Below are 9375 nucleotides of genomic sequence, written 5' to 3' on the forward strand. Positions count from 1 at the left end.
TTGGTTACATCATTAAGTTAGATTAATCTAGGACTATTAAGTTTTTTTTCACTATAAATAGGGAGTTAATTTGCACTATTTCTACATCACTGTTGCCTACCTCGATCGATCCACATGCTGTCATCCCAATCTCTCGCCTGCCCTGGCCCTTCACTACTCACCGCTGCAACCTTTTACCTAGGCTAACTGTAACGCCCCAAAAATACCTTATATTTATTTCTATATGTTTGTGTCACCAAATACCATCTGCATCAGTGGTTATGAGTCTAGGAGTGTCTAAGAAGTCTTGGGTTCAAGTCTTGTATTGAACAAAATTTTTGTTTTTATATGAATAATCCCTATCTCTGGCCAGTAGGCTTATAAGGATAAGTGTGTGAAAATATAACAGAATGGGCCTACTGGTCTAGTGGTTAAGTGGGGGTTAGCATGCTGGAGGTCTTGTGTTTGATTATCTGCGATGGCAAGTAGTATTATTTTTGCTCGAAGTTCGGCTAGAGTTGTGCTAGTAGTGGACTCCGAGTAGTGGGTGGTTAGTAGAATTTGATAGAGAAAATTAAGGGTTTTTGATATAGTGGGGATTTGCAGAAACACTTCGGTACCAAAATTCTCTTCGGAGAAAGAAAATGATGCCTTTTCTTTCATTTTTTTCTTTTTGCTGTAGCCGAAATTCCTTATTGCTGCATTTTTTTTCCTGATTTCACACTATTTTCTTATTCTCCAAACTCGATTTTTGCCTCGTTCTCGTCGTCATTTCACGTCTGTACTTTTCGTGTGTTATTTAGTAAGTGATAAGTGAGTTCTTTTCGATTTATTCAATGAATATTTGTTTGACGAGAGTCACTTGTTGTTTAGGCGCAAATTAAGGGGCTGGTGGATCTCAATTGACGTTGTGGTTGTGCGAAATTGGGGTTGCTTAAGCGAAGTAAGGTTGTCGATGGTTTTTGAGAATTGTCTGTTCATAGCAATTCGGATTAAGTGACTAAAATTGGGCTTTTTATTGTCGAGTATAGGTTCTGGAGTGCTCGGGAGTGATTACGCGTCGAAATTGAACCAGGTGTGTAACCGAAACGCAGGAAACGCGACTCAATGAAAAGTCGAAAAAGTTCTCTATCGATGCCACATGGGTGTGTGGTTGCCTGAATGGTAGGTCATGTGACGGAACACGGGCGTGTGTTCAACGAACCAGGCCGTACACTCATGACACGAGCGCATAACACGACCGTGTAATGGCTTGGCGAGGCCGTGTGTGACACACGGGCTCGACCTATTGGGTTGTGTGGGCCACATGGGGGTGTGTGCCTACACGGGTAAATCAAACACGCGTATAGGCCCACAAAGACGTACAACATGGGCGTGTGAGCCCATTTCCACTAATTTGTAGCTAAGGTTGTATGGGTCGCCCGAGACGACTGTGAACCTTTTGTAGGGTCGGTAAGCTTGCTTAAACCCCTACCTGAATGAAATAACTGAATGACTGAAATATTAGGGAAGCCTATGGGATCGCACACACCATCAATATTGTCTAAGGCACGTTGCGTCCAACTACTACAGGCAATATCGGTCTATGACTGAACGATGGCAAGTGACCAACATGCGTATTTAATCTCTATTAATATACTTTTGTTTGTAATATTCAATTTATTCTAAATGGAATATTGGTATGTAATTTTCGTTATCAACTTATATTGGTAGGGTACGAGATCAATAAGAACCGTTTTCATGAGATGTTGGGGATTTTGCGTTCAGTTAATGATAAAGGCGCAGATTATCTTTGTAACATACCTTTCGAACTATGGACACAAGCATACGATGGCAGCCTACGATATGGTCATATGACCACAAACCTGGCTGAATACATAAATTCTTTTCTAAATGGTACGCATCATTTGCCGATAACCTCTGTTGTGTGAGAGACATATTTTCGTTTGGCAGCACTATTTCTAAAGTGGGCAGCGAGTTATCAAGGCCAAATGCAGGGAGGCCATGTATAGTTCTGGAAGGTTTTGCAAGAAATTAACAAGGCGAAGGCGCAGGTAGAGCTGATCATGGGCTGGGCACTGGCTGACTGCCCACCAAGGCCCTTAGAAAAATGGGAGGGTTTGGGTAAAAATATAGGCGAAAAATGGGCTTGGGCAAAAAAATGAGGCCTGTTTAAAAAGCGGGCAGACCTCGAGTAAGAGTTTTTGGCCGCCCATTTAATTATATATTAATATATATATTTATTTTATTTTTAATTATTTTAAATTTTTAATATAACTATTTTTATTATATTGTTAATTTGTGTATTGTTTTAAGAATTGTTTTAGTATTATTTTTATTTGTTTTAATATTTATTTTTATGTTTTTAAATATATTTGATTTATTATATTTTAAATTTTTATTTAATGAAATAAGAAAAAAAAATTAATATAAATTTGGTAGGGTAGGGCTCGGGCTTAGTAATTTTATTTCGGGCCGGGCTTGGGCAAAATTTTAGGCCCATATTTTGGGCCGGGCCGAGCCCGAGCCTAGTAGACGGGCCTAAAATTTTATTTGGGCCCGGCCCATGATCACCTCTAGGCGCAGGCCAACATGATGCACACAGTGTGTCACGATCGCAACAACCTATGGTTTCGTGTGACAGAGCTTAACAGACTGAGCCAATGTATTACCAGAGAGTAATATCGTGTATACCTGATAAATAGAACTTGCGACTGTGGGACGTTTGCCACACTTCGTTATCCACGCGCTCATGCAATTGCAGCTTGTTAGAATCTCCATTTGGATCCCATGAGATATGTCGACCAAGTGTACAAAATAAAATACATGTATAATGTGTGGGGACACGTATTCCTACCGGTCCCAGATGAATGTAAGTGGTCGTCTGTATCGCTTGTTCCATTTAAGTTATTATCGGATAGAGAATTGCATTGCAAACCAAAAGGTCGACCTTGTTCAAGTAGAATACATAATAATATAGATAACCGGGAAATAATGAACCAATAGAAGTTGTGTGGATGGTGTAGGAACCCAGGTCATACAATTCAATCATGTCCAAACCGAAATAGTTGATAATTGCTGTAATAAAACTATGTTGCATTATTTCTATTCCGCCTTATTCAAAAGAACTTCTATTTTATTAAAAATATAAAATTAATTTACTATTAAAATATTAAAAACAACTTTTATTTTATTAAAAGAAATAATATAGAAACAATTTGTAAAAATATATTAAAAAAAATCAATGTATATGCCGGTCGGAATCAGTGCCACATAGGGGTGGTCGACGATTACGCGCTGGATTCCTTATTGGTTGCTCCGATGGGGGTTGTGGTTGATCCAACGGGGGTTGTGGTTGCTCCGGCAGGGGTTGTGGGTGCTCCGATTGTGAGTGTTGGGAGGATGACCCTGTAACGACCCAAATTTTAAGGTCATCGAAAATTTGAATTTTTGGGTCATAATTTCCGTAAAATGAATTCGTAAATATTTATTAGAAATATTTACGAAGTTAGTAGTGTAGTTAATTAGACTTTGGTTAAGTGAATTAGCTTGAATTAAGGCTAATTTAGTGAAAGGACTAGATTGAATATAGTGTAAAAGTTTAATTGTAGAATAGAGAAAATTCAAAGGATTAAATTAGAAAATAAGCCTTAAGTGACAAGTGTGTGGAAAGTATAAATACATGTGTATTATTTTAATTGGTACAAGTGTATGAATATATTTGTATTTACTTAATATTTAAGAAATAATAATTATAATTTAAAATATAATAATAATGATATAATATAATAGTTTTAATAAATAAAAGAAATAAAAACATAAAGAAAAAGGAAAAGAAGGGCACGTACAAAACAGGGAAAGAAAGAAAGAAAAGGGAAAGAAAAGAAAGAAAAAATAGGGTTTTAAGATTCAAGCTTTAAGTAGTAAGTCATTTTAATCCCTTTTCTTATAATTTTGGTGTCTATAGAATCCTAAGAAAAATACTATTTGAGTTATGTTGGAATTTAGAAAGTTATTGAATTTTAGATGTTGATTAAGTTGAATGAATGGAAGAATTATGGGTTTAATTGATAAAAATTCAAGTTAGAAGTGGGAGATGGATTAAATTGTAAAGATAGATATAAGTTTTGTTATAGTAGGGATTAAATTGTTTAAATTGTAGAATTGATATTTTATATTGAATATTAAGTGTTGAAACTTGTTTAAAGTAGGTATAAAATGAAATTTATAAGGTTATTTGAAGAAAAAGAATGGTTATGGTGGTAGGACCTAATTGGAAATATAGTAAAAGTTATATGGAAATTAAAGATTGTGTTATTAAATAACATATATTGATAATTTTAAATGTTAAATTTTATGTAGTCAATGTAGCACCGAAAACGTCATCGAAAAAGGGAAAGGAGAAAGTGAACGAGGATATCGAATAAACCCGAGAATTTCGGTTTGTATTTCTATAAACTATGCTTAATGATTTAATACAATGTAATTGTTATTTTAATAGTTAGAATGTATAATGAATGATATGATGGAAACTGTTACTACTTCTGTATTGAAATGAAGCGATTTGAATACCCTATTAAAGTGTCGAGCTAGTTGGATACAATTGGCATGCCATAGGATTGGAAGTGTTCAGGGATATTCCGACTGTGTGTCGATGAGACACTGTATGTGTCGACTACTGTGACTGTTCCGGATTCATTTCGAAGAGGTACTTTGTACCTGACTATGACTGTTACTGTTACTGTTACCCTACGGTGTATTCCGGTTTCGGCCGATGAAACACTGTATATTATCCCCGGTGTGTGGGTTGGATCCGTATATCTGTTTAGGTTCGAGTTATGTTAATAGGGGTAAATGAAAGTACTAAAGACTGTCTGATATTGATTAAGTGACTATGATTGATTTACAAATGTTTACGTTATCAAAAGACATGAAATATAAATATATATGAATTGCTTAACTACAGGGAAGAGATGTAAAATGAATGTAAGGGGTGAAGCTAATAAAATTATGAAAGTAAAAAGTTTAAGTTACAATGTATATACATAGCTTATTATTGTTTTAAGTATTAGTTTATAGAAATACCACTGAGCGTATACTCCGCGTACGGTATAGAGCCAGGAGATATGGCTTATATTTGATCATTTGATTATAAACCTAATTGATTTTGCATGATTGTTCTAATGTCTTGATGATTTGCATGTTATGATGGCTTGTTATTAATGGATGAACTTTGATCAATAGATGTGATCATATTCTTAGTATAAAAGTGTAAATTTAGAGTAAGTTAATGATGTTGATGAAGAATGAAATTGGTGTAGAATGCCTTAATGTAACACCCCAAACCCGGCCCAGACGTTATGACCGGATCCGACATGCCACATCGAAGCGTTCAAAACATTTTATATTGTTGATCCAGAAAAACTTACTTAGTGTTTTAAAAGATAATTTCATTATAGGTTAAAGTGAATGGAAGCTGTGCACCAGGTAGGAAACCGGAAAAGAGGTGGTGAGTCCATCGGACTACTTAAGTGCCAAGCTCCCTTCGGATCCAATCCTAGACATGCATACCGCCATTGCCACACCTTAACGTCATGGATATTTCTAGGAAACCGATTTGATTAAGTCATTTTTAGGAAAAGTGATTAATTTTGGAAAATACTTTCATTGCGGAAGCTTTGCTTGTTGTCGTGTTATTTTGAAATCAATTGTTGTTTTTGAAAACGCGCCCTAAAGCTATCCAATTTCAACAGTTAAAATAAGTAATACCTATCTTAGTAATACATATTAAAACCATCAAAAATAATTAAGCGGCCTTATTACATTTAAAAACCCAAAACTTCAAACGTAAATAAAAGGATGTCCAGTTCACCAGAAGAAAATCAAACTTTCAGAACGGGTAGCCACTCCAAATTCCCTCACAGCTCCAAGCCCACTATGGTTGGGGATTACCTGCGTGGATGAAAATAAAATGGGTGAGTTTGGGGAAACTCAGTGTGTAAATTAACCCAACCATAGCCTATATCAGCTCAAACCACAGAAATAGAATAAGTTGGCCTTAGCCCAAAACAGAATTCAGAATAAAGCCCATAGGCCCATAACAGAACAGAACAAATATTACATGTTTATGCAGAAACCCAACCCAGATTCATCCATAACACCCCCATACCAGCCTTACACCATGTGGGGAGACTACTCGACCCACCCAACCGCTACACACCACAGAAATCGCAGCGAGGTGCCGGATATTGTGTGAAGTCACCAGATCTGAATATTGTGGCGAGCCACGGAAGCAGATATATGTGGCAGAGCCACCAGATCAGATAATTTGTAGCATAGCCACCAGGACGCTTCCTCTATAGTATAACCCAAGTCCCCATGCAACAGATATATAATCATGGCATACATCATACAGAATTAGATCGTCATGCTTTTCAGTCAAAAGTAACCCTAGGGGTATAACGGTAATTTTGCACCTAGGGTTATAACAGTAATTTTCTATACATAGGGGTATTATAGTAATTTAGCTACTTTTAGGGTTTTCATGCATATCCTAACTATTTACGTACTATCAGAACACTTACCGCACATACTTACTGAATTGGGCCCTTTGGCCCATGAACCCGATCTTTGGCCCATTAAGCCCAAATTATCAAAATGTACGAAATCGCGCGTACTGCAGTTTATTACTTTAGATTACCAAATATACAAACCCAACTATCTTACGAGCATTCGCACACTCACAAATTCCCAAAATACTGACTTTTCGGCATTTCAGCTTTTCGACTTTTGCCAATCTAGTCTATGAGAGGGTGTCAGTTACACACCTGTTTGCGACGATATGCTGACGAGATCCACACGTGAACCACCTACAATTGGATTACTAATACGTTAATCTAACTATTCAAATACGAACTACGTATTAACCCCTTACAATATTCGGCCAACCACACCTACAGATTAGAGTAAGCTTATAAGAAATCAATAAGCAACTCATTAACAAATTTTGTCAATGTTTACCACATAATCATAATTTCACCGTAAGTCGTCTTCCGAGCAATAGTCACTAAATTATTTATAACTGAGCTACGAAACTCCAAATCAAGTGCTGTTAATTTTCCCGAAAATAGAGTCATATATCTTCTATCCATAAAATTTTCGAATTTTGGTATGGCCAATCAATACCGATTTTTCTTAAAGTTTCCCATGTTTCCTTTGTTTGACTAATCGACCACTCTTCATTACTGAATCAAATTTCTCATTGTACAGAATTCAAAATTCCATTTGAAACTAGACTCATTAAGCTTTAATTACATAATTTATGCACTTCTAACTCATCTCCCACAATTTATGGTGATTTTCCAAAGTCACATTATCTTCTTTGTCCCAAGCGATTTATTACCAAATCACTCTTTCACACATAACTTGCATGCATGTTATTTAAACATGTATATCACCAATCAATCATCACATATATATGAGTTTACTTAAGTATAGTCTCCATTTCATCATTTTAAAGCACAACATGTTAGCCGATTTTTCCCCTTAGCATCTAAGGCACATGCATGCTCATTTGTTTGGCTCAACTTCACCTATCTTCCATTTTTCATCAAAAGAACATGAAACAACAACCATTTCCTTAATTTTAATTCATGACCAAATGCTCACAACACAACCAAAAACCAAAATATGCTTCAAGAGTTAAGGTAGAATTAAAAAGAACTCATGAACCTCAAATTAAAAGCAAACTACTATGAACTTACCTTCAATTTTCTTCCCCAAGTGACCGAACATTCAAGAGCTTTCTCCTCTCCTCTCCTTTCTCTTCTCTAACTTTAGGCTATGATGAACAAAGATGGACAAAACTTTGTTCTTTTCACCCCCTTTTTTTTAATAAAATTTCATATTTCATCCATTTAATTCTTTAATACAAAAGACATGAAATTCCCGTCATGGAACATTTACCTAACCCATTATCATGGAACATTTACCTAACCCATTATCAATTTGTATCAATTTGTACCATAAATTATGGATATCAAGTGCACATTTTGTCTACAACAACATGATGACTGGCCACTTCATGTAAAATGGGAGGTTTGTCATGCAAATCCTCCTATTTTGCACTCCTATTTATTTGGCCACTTCAATTTAGCCTATAGCATTTTCAAACATTTTCACATAGGTCCTATTTCATAATTTCACCCCTTTTTTCTTATGGAACAAAAAAATTAACTAAAATTGCCGGGTTCTATCTTAAGCTTGGGCCTTCTAGAGGCACACTAACATAATTAAACCTATGCTAACATTCACAGAATTCCCGAAAATTGGGGCGTTACACTTAAAGAAACATGTTAATGTGAGTGTCTGATATGTGACATTAAGGATATGAATTAGACATGACTATGAAGGCTAGATGATTAAGTTGAGAATATTAGCACGAAGATAACCATGGTATAAGGGTATAAGTGGAAATGAAGATGACAAAATGTAAGAGGTGAAGCTATTAAGATTATGAAAGTAAAAAGTTTAAGTTACAATGTATATACATAGTTTATTATTGTTTTAAGTATTAGTTTATAGGAATACCACTGAGTGTATACTCAGCGTATGGTATGTTTCCGTGCGCAGGACTAGGTAAGAAAGAAAGCTAAGGACTCAACATCCAAGCCATCCCGGACTTAAAGTGGTGAATGCTTTTCTTTTGGTAAAATGGCATGTACCTAGGTTGTTAAGGTGTTATTTTGTACATGATAGTGAATAATCATGAAAGTTGTTGAAGCATGGTATGAAATATGCATATTTTGGAAGTTAAACTTATATGAGTTTGACTAGTATGATAATGTAGTATAATTTTGATATGAATTATGGTATATAATCCTTAAGAGGTATTGAAGTGAATGAATGAATATTTTCTAAGTTTGAATGGCATAATGAATGATATTTTTGGGCATGAATTAGATGTGTTTAGCTTGTGAAAATAGCTTAAAAATGGTCAAAAATCATGTTTTCACACGACCAAGTCACATGGGCGTGTGCTCAGGCCGTGTGGCTCTCTGTTTATGTCACACGGGCTGTTCCTGCGGCCGTGTGTGCAAGTCAGATTTGCCCACGGCCTGGCCCCACGGCCATGGGAGCCCCACGGGCTGGCCACATGGCTATGTCACAGGCCACACGGGCGTGTGCCCCTATCTTCAAGGAAAAAGTTCCAAAGTTGGCAGTTTAGTCCCGAACCACTTCTAAAACATGTATTGGGCTCCGTAGGCCCATATTAGGGACTTTATGATGAAATTTGAAAAGAATTAATCTAGAATGTAAAATTTATGACTCGGTTTTGTATAAATGTTAGTGTATAAGTCTGGTAATGCCTCGTAACCCTATTCTGGTGACGGATAT

The 9375-nt window shown here is 36.1% G+C and overlaps 1 long non-coding RNA gene across 1 annotated transcript; it reads right to left on the reverse strand.

The window, feature by feature from the left end:
• Nucleotides 1-5687: 5687 nt before the first annotated feature.
• LOC128290202 (uncharacterized) lies at nt 5688-6854 on the reverse strand. Its single transcript, XR_008279845.1, has 2 exons — nt 6807-6854; nt 5688-5931 (listed from the first exon to the last, which is right to left on the reverse strand). It is a non-coding gene; the product is annotated as an uncharacterized LOC128290202 (long non-coding RNA).
• Between the last annotated feature and the right edge of the window lie 2521 nt (nt 6855-9375).

The sequence above is a fragment of the Gossypium arboreum genome, chromosome 3 (assembly GCF_025698485.1).
Source record: "Gossypium arboreum isolate Shixiya-1 chromosome 3, ASM2569848v2, whole genome shotgun sequence".
Taxonomy (NCBI): domain Eukaryota; kingdom Viridiplantae; phylum Streptophyta; class Magnoliopsida; order Malvales; family Malvaceae; genus Gossypium; species Gossypium arboreum.